At 41.2% G+C, this 16,152-nt stretch overlaps 1 protein-coding gene across 1 annotated transcript in view; it reads right to left on the minus strand.

Moving 5' to 3' along the window:
- Positions 1 to 14,466, minus strand: part of LOC131474194 (protocadherin-15-like) — a 260,291-nt gene extending 245,825 nt beyond the window's left edge. The window contains exon 1 of the mRNA XM_058651947.1: positions 14,050 to 14,466. The gene's annotated coding sequence lies outside the window, so the exon portion shown is untranslated. The remainder of the gene's footprint in view (positions 1 to 14,049) is intronic.
- Between the last annotated feature and the right edge of the window lie 1,686 nt (positions 14,467 to 16,152).

The following is a 16,152-nucleotide window of genomic DNA, read 5'->3' on the forward strand; positions in this document are numbered from 1 at the left end:
TACATCAGGGATCAGCAAGTAAAACTGGTCGAGGGTCAATAACCAATTGAATATTTGGGCCAAGACATCGTATCTATTCATCGTAATTTTAATGACTTTAAAAACTTAATTACTTTAATTTTATAATTTTCAGAATTGATTAATCTGTTGATTATTTTCACATCAAAATAATTAAAAACAAGTTAATTTGTAATTGTAGAGAAACACTGCAACAATTAATCAAATATTAATCTAGTACTCAATCTTCAACTTTTGATTACTGGATTAATCAGTTTGAGTGTTTTTTAATAACTCCAATAAGTATATTTTCTTAAATCTTAAGTGTATAGATTGATTTGCGCTGTATAGTAGAGAAATCATTTAAACTGAATCATTTTGGACCAAACAACTAATAGATTCATGATAAAAAATGATGAACAAATGAATCAATTATGAAAACAATAATTAGTTGCAGCCCTAATTTTAATTTACAACTTGTTAGCCCCCATCTACAATCTCCTGTGCTTTGATAAATTCAAGTTTATGAATATTTAAATGGAAACACAATGCACTGCGGAGGAAAACGGCAGCACATTTTTCTTTTTTTGTGAGGCTGGAGTGAGTGAACAGCACTGATGTTTCCTTCAAGGCCTAAAAAAAGCTCAACACTGAAGCACTTAAACTTACACATTATAATAATGAATGAATGAATGATTGAGACCTATTGTAATTACCGGGAGAACGGGAATATTCACAGAGCTGGTTTTCAACATGCCGAACACAGCTGATGCCAATTTTTTGTACATTTTAAAACATCATCGTGTCTTCATCAGACACAAGTGTCATCAAAGCGTCTTATGTCAGAAAACATTTTTATTTAAAAAAAAGTGCATTAATTCAGCTATTTTGGGGTCGATTTTCAATGTAAACATAAATACTTTTAATGATGCACCAGGTTAGAGAGAGATCCATAACCACATAAATAATCTCAAGCATAGGATAATTTGTCCAGATAATCTGTTGGGACCAAAATCTGGCCAATAATCCTCGAGGGAGAGGCAGGCTTTTGTGTTCCTGTTTTCAAAATATCACGTCTGAGAAACACAAAAGTATCAAAGACATCGCTGTTATCAAAAAAGAAAACAAGGCAATGTCTCAAGAGCTACTTTGGTTTTGATTTCATGGACGCACAGGACAGTTTTTATCCTTATACACCGTGAGAACAGGAACAAAAACCTACAACTGCAGTTTATTTTTGCATGTAAACGTCTTTAATTATTCACTTTATTGTTTTAGTGTGTGTGCGTGGACAGGAGTTCGGGTTGGGGGAACAAAGGTTGGGAACCACTGATAGAATATAGATAGTATAGTGTCCTCACTATATATATAATTTGCGAGTGAAAGCCACAAACAGACATTATGTTTATGTTCTGTCCTTTTTATGAATGAAATATCCATATAGTGCACTTAGAATTTGATGTTTTGGATCGAGAGGAGAACATCTGTACGATGGTTTTTCGACCCAAGCCAAATATCCAGAAATCATTGTTGGGCTCAGTCAGTTCAGTTTACATGGTAAATAAAAAGTTATTTTAGTCAAACAGCTCGACAAGAGCTAATGAAATGGAACTGATTGTCGTTAACGGTGAGTCTGAACTTTCGTTCTACTCTAGGTGCTGGTGGGGGCGTGTGAGGCGGTCTGTAGTTGCTTCTGGATGTAATGATAACTTCTGTTGTTTGCTGTGACCATAAATAAAGGCTAACAACCACCTTGACAGACTTAACGGCGTCGGGTTCAGCCAATATTCTCTCAAGCTTTTGGACCAAAGAAAATGAGGCTCGAGCTGCACTCTATAATCTGACCTGCAGCCACAAAATCCGCCGAATGGAGGAAGGCGCAGTGCTCAGCGTTTTGGGGAGTGTAATCATAAAGATGACGCACAATATCTGCTCGTTTCTGAGGGGAAATAAGCAAAACCTTTTTCTTTTTTTTCTTTTACATTAAGTTCTGCTGGACAGTATTAACGCCCACTGCTATTATACTAATCTTTCTTCATCATCTTCTCCTTCTGTGGGGTTTAACGACAGTTTACATTTGTGATGTTGTGAATTATAAATGCTGCTTTTACCCAAACAAACACGAAAGATTATTTGAGCCACAAAAATTTATTTTGAGATTAAAGTGAGAATTCGAGATTATAGTCAGAATTCAGAGATTAAAGTGAAACTTTTTTTTACTCAGAATTATGACTTTTTCTGTAATCTCAGAATTATGACTCTCAGAATGCTGACCAATTCTGAAAATTAGAATTCTGACTGTTATCTCACAATGCTAACATTTTTTTTTAACTCAAAATTCTGATTTTTCTCTCAGAATTCTCACTTTAATCTCAGAATTCAAGCCATTTTACTTTAATTTATTTCATTTTTACTTCACTCCACAGAGTGGTAGTGAAGAATTATTTTGAATTATTTTTTGTGTGTCTGTCGGTTTCTTTGTGTTTCCGCACTTGCCAATTTGACCAGCAGAGGCCGCCAAAGGCTTGTTGCGTGAATAGGATGAAGTCTCTGATTGCCTTGGGTTTTTTTTTACATGTGGCACTAATACTCTTCCATACATGGCAGAGTCTTCATACAATTTGACATTCATGTAGTTTATCCTATTGGACTCTTTAGATGCGTCTTGGCTCATGGCTCATGGATTTCAACTTATTTACAAACTCACATTTCAGGCTGTAGATTAAGGACAGGAATAAACACTGTGTACGTGTGATTATTTTCAGAAATGTTTTATGGGGATTTAAAAAAAAAAAAAAAGCACCTAACAACTTCAGATCATCAATGACCTAAAGCTGAATCTGTGATATTTCATCCTGTAATCACATATCACGCTCCCACAAACATGCAAAACGCCTCAGAGCTCCGTAGCATTGTGTGTGTTTCACTATTTTTAGGCCTTAAAATTCATATTAAAAAAAGAGGCTGAGTGTGTTTGCATCCGTGGATTCCAGTTCAAGGGAGAGAAGGGGGCAGATCTTTAGTTTAATATGCTTCCCTTTGAGGCTGGGCCTTAGCATGGGTCTCTCTTTAATTTCTGAGACACTGCCAACAGTGTAACCTAGATGTTTGAACTGTAGCAAACTGGATGTGAAAATTCTGGGATTTTTACTTTGAGTGTCATAGCACTGATAGCGGTGGTGCAGTTTAAGTGCACAGCCACATCAGCACATCCATCGAGTGCATGCTTGAGTTTTTTAGTTTCCTATCAATGACCCGAGCCAAAGCAGATGCTCAGAAGACGGTCAGAACCAAGTGTAGGAATTATGGTACTGAGAAGCTGACGTAACAAACGTGTGACGCGCAGGTGAATCTTGTCGGGGGTGCTGTGCCAATCTCAGCTGACATAGGCGAAAGGCGGGGTCACACCCTGGACAGAACGCCAGATTTTGAATTTTCTAGATGTCGCAAACGGTACGCAACAAGTTCGCATGCCAAATGGTCACAAAGGTTTTTGTTTTGTGTCGTACTCATCAGCATCGTTTTAGATAGTAGCAGTGAAAACTTCCAAGAAGTCACAACAAAAGTGACAGACGAGTGAACAGGGCGGCCAATATTTAAGAAAACCTTGGAGTAAGAATGGTATTCATAATAACATAAACAATTAATTCATGGTTGACAAAACCCTTGGTGGATCCCTGACATCACCACCATTGTGAATTTCATTTAAATTTCTCTAAATTTCGACAGCAAAACTATCTGAAACTTGAAAAGCTGGAAACAAGAACACATTAAAATGTTGGTTTACAGTAGGAAATTAAGACTGTGCAGAATTAACCGTCAATTATCAGAAAAAACACTTCTATTGCAGAACAAGTGGTTGACGTGAATGTTTGTGGGAGGCCGGGCCGGTACCAACAGCAGGGCAAACTTTCCATTTCAATTTCCTTGCAATGATGACAATGATGATGGCGACTGTGGCTACAAATTGGACTAACTGCAGCTAAAACTGCTTTGTTATCCCGCAATGATGTTCTCTGGGGCTTTGTGTGGAGAAAATTGTGTCGCAGTACTCTTCACTCACACAGTTTCCAGCTGTGCAGCATCAGGTTTCCACAGTCAGTTGCTTGAAGGTCCTTTTAAGACACCTCGAATTCTGTCAAAATGAGTTCTGCTCTGTGGGAACACTGTGATGTTGTTTCCCCAGTGGATCTCTTTGGGGTGGGTATTCTTGACAAGACGCTGCACTTCAGCCTTAGTTTGTTGCCCACATACTGGCTTAGATATCTCCTTCAGTACAGTTGATAGCTGCACAATCCAATCTGTGATGCATTTAAGCAATGTTGGCAATACATTGTCTTTACAGCAAACATGATGGGAAGCCAATGATATCTTTGTCTGTCTGCGGGCCTGAAGAACCATTCGATCTCCAGTTGACCCAAATCCTCAGGGACAAGGGTGACTCGAGCCACACAATAGTGAGACACAGGTAGGTGTCAATACTGCTGACACAGTGAAAATGGGCCAAAGGCATTATCAAACCCTTCCCCGACTATGCCTGCCTCTCAATGTGCAATGTCTGATGTTGGCAAAAAGTCTGTGAATTCCAACAAAACTTTCTTTTCTGGCAGGAAAATGTTTGTTTGTTCCCGTTAATTGGCTTCTGTTGGCTTCACTGTTTAATGTTGCATTACTGGAGATAATAGACGACTTGTGCAGCCTTCTGCCTTTGATATCAAATCAAAGGCACAATTAACGGCAGATGGAATCCCACGTTTGCCACGGCAACCTGTGCACTAGATTAAAGGGCAGGTGAGGGCAGCATGGAAGGGGATGAGATTTTGGATGTGGAGGCGACTGAGAAGATAAGAGCATTGAGAGGAGTCAAGAACCCAGTCGGAGGAGGATGAGGACGAAGGAGAAGTTTGAGCTGTGATAAAGAGACTGAAGAGACAAGAAAGCAACAAGTGTTGAGGACAGATGGGACGACGGAGACGAGGGGACAGTTAGATGAAGAACTTTGAACTGCTGTGAAAAGGATGAGGCTGACCAGAGCTGTTGAATTCAATCGTTTTATTCTTCCAAACTCTCTGGCTGGAATTGCTTCAGCTGCCAGGCTCGGGTCAATTATTTTGTGCCAGAAAATACTAACTGTACAGTAGAACCACTATAAACATGAAAAATGTCATATTCATTGATACATTAAAAAGGTGTTGATTGTTTGCTTCAAACATTAGTACAATAACACCTTGAGTCATTCAGCAGACGGAGAGCCAACATTTTCCTGAATTGGCTGGCAGCTGTTTTAAGTTTAGAGTAAAAATTTAATTTACCGGGCGGCACATAAACAAAGCTCCAAATTAATGCTAATGCAGCTCTATCTCTGCAGGATGTGTGAAGAAGAAAGTGTTTATGCTTGTGTGTTTATCATAATGTGATAATGAAGTATGTTAATTTATTGCTTTGAGTGTTGACCGCCAAAAAAAAGCAAATGCATTTTGAAAACAGGTCTAACAAATTATTTTTCATTAGGTAGTATTTTCAGTGTCAGACTGATGCCAGGAACAAAATAAAGTGTTTTGTTTAAGTTTTAAAGCACATTTTTAATTTAAACCTTTTAAAACTTTCTCTAAATGAGCAAAGTTAGCTAATTCCCACTTGTTTGCTGCCATTAGGATTTATTCCCTTCCCTCCTCCTGTCATCACCTCAAGAATGTTATTATCACAATTTGAGAATAACGTCACACCAGAGTCACCAGCATTTCAGCAATAATGCTCTATGCTGGTCATAACATATGCTGGACCAGCATATCAGCATTACGCTGGTCTATGCTGGTCAATCAGCATCATTATGCTGGTCTATGTTAGTCTGCTGGTCTATGCTGGTAAATCAGCATCATTATGTTGGTCTAGGTTAGTCTGCTGGTCTATGCTGGTCCACCAGCATCATTATGCTGGTCCATGCTGGTCTATGCTGTCTTTATGGTCTACTCTGGTTCGTGTTGGTCTATGCTGGTTCACCTGTATCATTATGATGATCTATGCTAGTCTCCAAGCTGGTCTAGGCTGGTCCACCAGCATCATTATGCTGGTCTATGCTGGTGCAACATAGACCATGTTGGTCTATCCTGGTTTGTGTTGGTACATGTTGGTCTATGCTGGTCCACCAGCATCATTATCCTGGTCTATGCTGGTTCATGTTGGTCTATGCTGGTTCATGTTGGTCTATGCTAGTCCACCAGCATCATTATGCTGGTCTATGCTGGTTCATGTTGGTCTATGCTGGTTCATGCTTCAGCTGTTGTTTTGTTTGTTCATGCTGATCTACCAGCATAGACCAGCATAAAACCAGCCCCAATAGACCAGAATGGAAACTACTGGATGCTGGTCTATGCTGGTTTTTCCAGCAGGAACTACCTGCTGGTAACTGGGAAAATTACAACATGATGCAACAAGACAGAACATCATGATAGAGTTTTCAGCTCATATTGCCCCGCCTCTACAAAACACTTGCTTTCTCTCATTTAAATGTGGACTTTTTTCACTTGACCGGACCCCAACGGGCTGACTACACGCTCAATGGCCCTCAGGTCATTTGAGTTTGAGCAGATCCCTGCTTTGTATGACCAACCATGTTGTTTGTATTTCAAATCATCAAGTAGTTAATTGTTGTAATAAAATCCACGAGAGTCTAATGTACTGTATGCACATGAGAAACATGCAGTATGAGGGTAAGGTCACAGGGGGTCCCTGCCATCATTTTGCATGGTGAAGTTACAGAACATTACCTGTCACACCAGCCACAGATAAATACTCCATTACTGGAGTGTGAAATTAAAACATGGCCACGCTGTTATCTGTCCAGACCAATACAACGTATAGTCAGGCTGTTATCATCGTATGGTAATTCACATTGCTTCTTTTAATTTGCTTACCGTACAGCTGTGTTTATTTCACACGCAGGCAAATATTAGTTAAGGCTGATAGAATTTATGGAAATTTGCAATTTTCCTCACTTAATTATAGATGAAAAATAATCTGCATACATCGCCTGTTCTCCGTTTACGCCGAAAAATACAAGCTCCAACACGAGTGGTTCTACGAGTGAAAAATGAAGACGTCTCTGTAGCAAACAAACCACGGTGAAAGCAGATTTCTGATGAACTCTTAAACTTCATTTACACTCAAGTTACAACATCTATTTTGATAATTGCTGCTTGAAGAAAGTTAATCACACTACATTTCACCCTACGGCTTGCTATTGTCTCTTCCTTTAGTTTCTGTGTTTCATTAGGGATGGCATCTCCTTTTGGTTTATTTGTAACTGTGCTTTTTGATTGTCTTTGACATAAATTCGATGGAAAAACATTCTTGACAGTTTGACTTTGCTGGCTATTATTAAGTTACACACTTCCCACAGAGCCCCATTGTCACAATTCACTGACCCTCACTCATCTCCGAGAGGGTCTGGTCTTGGCGCTGGTGCCAAACCCAGCTGACATAGGGCAAAAGGCAGAAGAACCTGGAAGTAGAACCTGGACAGGTCACCGGTCCATCACAGGGCCACATATAGAGACAAAAAAACCATCCATTCTCACCCTCACAGTCAATTTTACAGTGTCCAATCCCCACATCTTCATGTTTTTGGTTGTTTGTCTATGCATGTGGCTCTGTGATGGACTGGCGATCTGTCCGCCTATCGCCCTATGTCAGCTGAGATTGACACAGCTCGCCCCCACGACCCTCCTGTGGAGGATAAAGTGGTAGAAGATGGATGGGGGGGTGGCTCGATTGATTGAGTGCTTGATTTTACATTTTGGAAACTTCTTTCTTTACAAAATTCAGACATCATAATTTCAATTGAAAAATCTCTGCGTTTCCCCAAACACACTCGTTCGACACTCTCAACAAGACACCGCTGCCTGGTCAGCAATAATTACTGCAGTCGACATTCAGAGACTTCACATGAGGGTGAATAGCACAGCAGCTGAGGAGCAAATTGCCCTTCAGCATTCTGTTAGGTTCTGACGCAAACTAGCTGACTGTGCTCCCCATGACTATGAAAGAACAAGATCCCACAATTGGAATATTTTTGCAGTATTATTTCACCAAACCTGATAGTACAACCAGCCTTATCTGAGAGGGAGACGGTGGCATGAGGAAGGACAGAAAAGCAGTCACAGTTTAGAGGAGAGATAGAGAGCGGGACCTGCAGTGTGTCCACGAGCGTTATGTTTTATGACCGTCTCAAGTTCTATTAATTTTAAGACTTTTGGTTGTGCCTCACTATGATAACTTGCAGTATATGTAATAATTATTTCTCCTTATGCTTCAGTGGAGAGAACTGGTCGCAATGTCTGCGACAGCTGTGGCACGCAATAGTTAGTCAAGCTCTGCTATGACCTAATGCAGCTAAAACCTTATAGCTTTACATTTACAACCCCTCATAACTGCGGTGATGAATTACACCCTTGATTTGTTCATCGCCCACATATGAATCTTGACTGGTGCTTTTCACTCTATGCAATGTTCATTTACAATGTGGAGATTTTCAGGTCTACATTTGTGCAGACAAAGCCTTAAAAAATATAGCCAAGCATGTCTATCAGTATATCACATTGAGGACAACACCTTAAAACCAATGGACCGATACAGTGCAGCATTAAAATGTATTGGGTGGTGGTGTGTTGCTCCTTTTCAGTTGTCCTTCAAGGTGTAAACTAAGCGGCGTTAACAGAAAACTGTTTCTACAGCTACAGCTATAGATGTTGGGTACTGAGAAATTCTATCAAATGTATAAATAAGTATCTGTAAAAACAAAACCTCAATGTTAAAAACAATTATTTATTCCATTTATTCTTTGCTTTAGAAGAGTTCACTAGCATCTCAAACTTCCCCTTATTATGACAAAGTCAGGCAATTATGTGTGAGGTTGTGCTACATTGTTAACTTGAGCCATCACTGAAGACCAACACTTTGATAAATTAAGCAACAATTAAATAAACAACATAAAAATAACATTTAAACCATTTTTTTGCTAGTAACAGCTACTTTAACACTCACAACTGCAGCAAACAACACTGCTTTATGCTAACATTTAGCAAAGCTATCTTTTTCTGCAGCTGCTAATGGTGCTAAAGAGACCTCGGTGGAGCCTCCCGGCTCTGAAAGAGATAAAAGGCTGATAAATTATACTTGTTATGTTTGGGTTAACCTCTACTTTATGTGTCTAACAAACCCAGCGACAATATCTGAAGCAGCAGCCACAGACGCTAGTATAAATCTGGGAACATGACAACGTCGTGGGGTTCTTGGTAGTTTTATCGAAGTGGAAAATGTTCTGTATTTAGACAGAGCTTTTCTAGTATTTACACTATAGCTTTTGCCATTCACTCTCGTATTACACATCTATCACCTCTTGAGGTTAAGTGTCTTGCCCAAGGACACATCGGCACAGAGACTAGCGGAGCCAGGGATCAAACCCTGACCTTTTGGTTGGAGGATGAACCAATCTATCGCTGAGCCATGGCTTAGAAAATCAAAGATGACAAAGGAGTCTCTACGTTTTAACAGAAGTCTCTGGACTCTGATAATGAGGTAAGATGTACACTGTTCCTCACAGTTCTCCACCACAACTCTCAAGTATCAATACAAGTATGGATAAGTATCAGTATTGATAATCCAAGTACAGTTTGGAATGGTAAAGTCCTGGGTCAGGCTTGTGTTTCGACAAAGAACAGTACCTTTACTTGGTAGGCCAGGGGTCTGAGCTGTTCCCAATGGCCGTGTTGGCGAGATACGTAGCGTAACGTCAAACCGGTGCAATAACAATGAACCACGATATCGAACTGCACACAGCAGACAGCAATGAAGGAAGTCCAGCAGATCTTTTTTTCCCTGTCTGTCAGAGGACTTTAAGTTTCGTACAAGAGTGGACCAAAGTTACGTTTTTCTGTTGCCCAATCAGCTGACTGGTCTCACTCCACCTGGACAGTACCATCCTATTAACTCTGATACCTTAAGGGAACGGTTGGGGCTGGTTATTTTGGTACTATTCCTAATAATACGGCAAAAAAATATGTACCGTATATGAACCGTTCTACTTGGTTATACTCATTCCCAGCTACAGCTTTTCTCAATGTCCGTGGTGGCCCAGCCAGCATGTGCATGTGGGCCCCCATCGGGGTTATGTATTTTGGCTTGGGGACAAAAAGTACTTTGAGGACAGAATCATTTTGAGACATTGACAATATTGACAAGATTGACAAATAATGTACAAAAGAACTCAACAATTAATCAAGAAAGTAATCAATAGATAAACTGATTGTGGAAATTATAGTTGCAGCCTTTGACATTCAGGCTGACTATATGGTCCCAATTGGGTTTGTCCATGGTGGCCCCAGCCATGTTTGCCCACTTCAAGCTTATGCCCACTTAATATCCTTTCCAGGCTACCTAGGTGCTAAGTGGGCATGGGCTTGACGTGGGCAAACATGGGTGGGGCCACCAAAACCCATTTTGGGAACCCACTCGTCAGCCCGAGTATATAACCCTCAAGGGGGCCACATGTACATGCTTGAATTATTTTCTTAGTTCCTAAACCGTTCTCCTCTTCTGCTCATTTCCATTTTCCGTCCAAAAAAACCCGACTACAACCATGCTCATTTCTACCTGACACAAAGCACAGGCAGAAGCCATTAGTGCCTACTACCTTTTGTGCATGAATCATTTTTGCTACTTCTTTATTTCCCAAAGCAGAGGAGGAGGAGGATATGCATCTCTCCCTCTTCCTCTCTCTCTCTCTCGTTCCCTCACCAGCCCTGAACACAACACTGCAGAGCATTGCGATTTCATGCACTCGTGACAGATAAATCTTTCTACTCGGCTGGCCATGAATCTTCCAGAGGCCGACTGGCCACACAGTGTGGCACTTGATGTTAGAAAGGCTGCACGCTTTGAAACTTGTGATGCACCTGCTTTGCTTGGAAACCCTTTCTGTATATCAATGCCAGCTTCCAATTAGAGAAAATAAAAGAAGAGCCATACCAGGAAGACAAAGTCAAATTCAATTTTGCTCGTCTACTCAGAGAGAGAGTAAAGCAAGGTGAATACAATTTGTAGAGATTAGATGACCGTATTCATTTGGGCTTTTAGTGATGTGCATTTCCTGAAAAAACAAACCAAGCCATTGTTTAAGTGCACAACATGCAGACACACGCATGCTATCAGCCATTACTCTGAGGACACATCTTTAACCTTCAATAAATTAACCTTTACTTTCCTTTCGAGCTGCGTGGCTTTCAACTCCCTTCCATACCCGCTCCATCATCAGATACTATCCCACTGAGCGAGCCACGACAATGGGCTGCCTATGGAGCGGCACACAGGAGGAATATCAATGGAGATGGAGTCTGGCTGGACTGAGCCACGCCACTCTTCATCTCTCATTTGCCCCGAATGTGAGCCTCTGTTTAACTCACTCAATCCTAGACTCATGAAGGTTATTTTTAACGTTTTCTCTTCACGTCTCCACAGCACTGACCTCAAGCTAATGGAAATTTTACGTCAAAACTGTACGAGAGATGAGAAAGTGCTTGAAACACACAGTTCCAGGAGTGTGCCTTTTTTTTTTTACTATATGTAAAACTATGTGCATATTTCTGGGTACAGTATCAATATATTTTATCTTGCTGCCATGAATATTTTCTGGCAACCTTCAAGGACAAAGAGTCACCTCTCCCATGGATGGTACAGGTGGAGAAGCAACCACGTCCTGAGTTGACTGACTGAGGCAGCGGAGAGGCAGAAATAAATGAATGTACATAGATGTTGTTTGTTAAAAAAAAGGGGGGGGGCTGAACCATTTAGATCTCACTGCTGTGGACAAGAAGTCAGGCCGGAGAACTGCAAAAAACCTAGAGTGAAAGTCAGGGTGTAAATCGACAGATATTTTCCAATATCACAGAATCTGCCGTAATCCGATTAGATTTAAATCAGGGGTTTGCGATCAATACGGGGCTGCAACAATTCACCTCGATTGTCACTTGATTACGACATCAATCAAGTTGATTTCTGCATCTTGAATGTGAATATGTTGTGTTGTTTTTTACTCCTCCGTGAGAGTACACCGAATATATTTATATACAAAACACAGATTGTCACTTTCACAGCACCGTCTGCGTTTGATGCACAAAAGAAGTCAACTATTAATCAAGAGCGTAATCAATAGATTAACTGATTGTAAAAATTGTAGTAGCAGCCTTTGATTAGTGAGACGTTGATGTGCTCCCACAACGTGACTAAAATGATGATTTTCTCGATGTATGGTGATATCTCTACCTCACCTCCCTCTTGTCCGTTCTCGCCCCCCTTTCTGTCCCCCATTTTTTCTTTCACCCCAACCTGTCTAGGCAGAGCACAAAAGGGAGGTTTTTTTCTCTCCACTGATGCCCAGTGCTTGCTCATTGTGTGAATTGTTGGGTTTCTCAGCTATTGATGATGTTGTCTATGTACAGTGCCTTAAGATAATGTATGTTGTGCGCTTGACAAATAAAATTGAATTGAATTGAATTGAATTATTGGTATCATTGTCCATGTATCGCATTGTGAGGTACCCTGTGATTTATCAATGTTTTCTCTTTTGCCTTGAACTCATTTTTTCAATCAATTTGCATCGATTAAATCTTAAACGTCTAAAAGTATGATTTTGTGGCTTTTATTAGTCCGTCAACACCCTGTTCAAAAGCCAATCAGAGAAAGAGTCTGAAAAGATTAAGAAGAGCAGCTTTTCGTTGTGGTTTTGAGGACGGAAGTCAAGCTCAATCTGAAGTCAACAGGCAGGGGGGAAGAGCAGATAGGTAGAGGAGATAGAGGTTGGTTGACCAGCAGCTAACCAGAGCACTGACCTATATTTGCACCTGAGCAGGTGCAAGAGGCACGAACACCGTATCAGGCCAACACTCAGACTGTGGTCAGACTGCGCTGATCTAAGCAGCGTCCCTCAGAATGTAGAGCTGCGTTGTTGCAGAGGTTTCCTGTCACTCAGGATTAGACTGAAAGTAATTACATTGGCTTTTTTCTGTTTATACGTTGGGTCTTGGGTTGCTTGCAGACTGTGGAATAGATGAATAGTCTGCAGTTCAAGTGCATTACTATGCTGTTCAATAAAGCAAGCTCTCAGTGTCTCAGTGGCTGGGGCAAAGAGTGAATATGAGAGCAATTTTAAATCGTCAGCTTACGGAGCTTTTTGTTAGGGATTTACGACAAATTGGGCTTTCTTTGAAGCCGGTGCCAGTCTCCTTTAATAAAGCCATACGGCATTTTCTCTTTACAGAATGAATGTCTTTGCTTTTTGAGGTTTTATTAACTTTGCCGAATCTCCCAAAATAATATCCTTGTATAAGGAGGTGAGTGATGTCTTATTTAACTCAAGAGGGATAAAATTATGACAGTTGTAGAGAGTAGACATCAGCATGAGATGAGAACCGGTCTAAATCAAGCTTTGTCAAAAATGCATATGATTAATCAATTATTATTTGATTATAAGAGTTTTCAGCTTCATTTCAAGTTTATTTGCTCCAACAAACAAATCATTTGTTGATAAATCAAGACATTTGAAGTTTTGAGAAACACCCATCAACATTTTCATCAAGCACTCGATTAATCGTGAACAAGATCGACAGATTGGTCCATTACGTAAATAACCGCTATAGTTGCAGCCCTAAATTGGTGCATATTCTGCACACTGTCATGTCCACGCGTTCACACGGAGCACTGGAACTTCAGGCTCCTCTAAGGACACTGGCGTGTTACGCGTGTGAAACACGGTGTGGATGAAAGTGCGCATGCGAGACGCCTCTTCATTAACACTGGAAATGTACATAAAATAAAAAAATCGATTTTTTTTTTTCCCTCGGGATTATTGGCACCTGCGCGTAACAGGCTCCCACTGTCATTCTTTCAGCACACACACTGTTGTATTGCATGTTCAGATGGGATTGACAGTCTGACTCAGCGTCACGTGTCCAAATTAAACCTTAATAAACATTCAGCAGTGTCAGAAATGTCTCTTACCTCCGGGGCGAACCCGCTGTATTCCAAGTGTCCCAAAGGTCACTGCGCAAATATTCAGAGGACAAGACGCAGGAGTGATGAGAAGTGGGTGAGCCCGGCACAGCACCTAATCCCGTTCTTAGTGTCCTCCAGACGTTGTCAACCCTCTAATCTTCAAAGAGACAGAGCGGCAGATTGAGAGTGGTCGGCGGCTCCCAGGACGCACAGAGACTCCGGTGATAATCTGCCGGTTTTCGGCGTGCATGTGTCTGCTTCACTTTCCCCCCCCCCTGCGCTGCCCGTCACACAAAGTTGTCCGTGTTTATTTCACGCAAACTCGCCTCGTCCAAATGTTTCCCGTTTGTCATTCCTGACAGGTGGTGATAATAAGTCCAACCACGCGCTGCTGGAGACACTCGCGCGCCACCACCACCACCATCATCATCATCATCCAGCGGGGATGTGAACAGAGGAGGACTGAAGGCACAAAGTGTTTCTCTGAGCAGATTATTAACCCATGAGTTGTTGAACTGCTGCTGCTGCTGCTGCTGATGCTGTTGCTCTTCCGCTCACTCCTCCTTTTCCTGCGCTCTGGCGCCACCCAAAGGTGAACCACAGCTCTGATCCACACGCAGCTGCTGGGATTCTCACAGGGCTCCATGTGCAGCCCCCTTTGACCACATTTAGGTCATGGTATAAAATGCTATTAAAGCTGCAACTAATGATTCTTTTCAAAATCGAGTACTTAAATGTTAGAAAGTGTGGAAACATGTTGATTACTGTTTCTCAAATGTGAAAATGATGATGTTCTCAAATGTCTTGTTTTGTCCACAAATCAAAATGATTCAGTTTAAAGGATTGTCTTTGTTATACGGAGCAAAGAAACCAGAAAATATTCACATTTAAGTAGCTGGAAAATCAGAAAGCTTGTTTTAATGATTGAAAAACACTTAATGTATTAATAATAGTTGCAGCCCTGGGTGTTATATTAAGTATTTTTTATTGTGAATTCGACATCTGGCACCAGTGTGTGCGGTGCCGACTTTGATGGTGTTTGGATAAGGAATGCTTGGTGTGTTTTTTGTTTTGAAGTTTTAAAAGTGCTTCATGAAAGTTGCCATTTTTGTGATTTTACCAACCTCACCAAAATAAAACAAGAGTGACACAGGTTTGGTGTCAATAACAATTACTGCACTCGTTTAACTCGTTACTAAATAATTGTATTTAAGTCACTTGCAAGTAAAATTGTGGCCATCAGTCAGTCAGTCATCATCTACCGCTTTATCCTCTGCCAGAGGGTCGCGGGGGGTGCTGTGCCAATCTCAGCTACATCGGGCGATAGGCGGGGTACACCCTGGACAGTTCGCCAGTCCATCGCAGGGCCACACACAGATAGAGACAAACAACCATTCACTCTCACACTCACTCCTATGGTCAATTTAGAGTGTCCAATTTACCTAATCCCCACATTGCATGTTTTTGGACTGTGGGAGGAAGCCGGAGAACCCGGAGAGAACCCACGCACACACGGGGAGAACATGCAAACTCCATGCAGAAAGGCCCTTGTTCCAACCGGGGCTCGAACCCGGGTCTTCTCGCTGCAAGGCGAGAGTGCTAACCACTACACCAAAATTGTGGCCATAACAAAGTTAATGAAGTTAATTTGTTTTCCTGACTTGAAAAGCGGCACAATGTTTGGTCCAAACCTGGCAACCCTGCACTGCTGCACCTGCCCCCGCTTTCCTATCCAGCTCCCAACAATATCCCTTATTTTACTGTGATATTCTGTGTTTGCCAGCCGTTTATATCCACGTCTGCTCTCTGTTTTTCCTTCCACTGCTCACCTGTTGCTGTTGTGACTCGGCCAACACAAAAACTGCACACCGTCAACTATCAAACCCTCAGAAATATGACTTTCTTTGTCTTTGATTTAACAGTGAATATTTTCTATGAATAAGTTCATGTTTGAGAGTGTATTCTCAGAGCTGCCGGATTTGATATGAAGGTTGAAAGTATTGAGGTGAAAATCTTTTCTACCGCACAGAACCGGGAAGATCAGTTGAGATTCGGCCGTCTGTGTTTCCGTCACTGCTGTAAATCCCACAGAGCAGAGTGGAAACAAAC

The sequence above is a fragment of the Solea solea genome, chromosome 15 (genome assembly GCF_958295425.1).
Source record: "Solea solea chromosome 15, fSolSol10.1, whole genome shotgun sequence".
Classification (NCBI taxonomy): Eukaryota; Metazoa; Chordata; class Actinopteri; order Pleuronectiformes; family Soleidae; genus Solea; species Solea solea.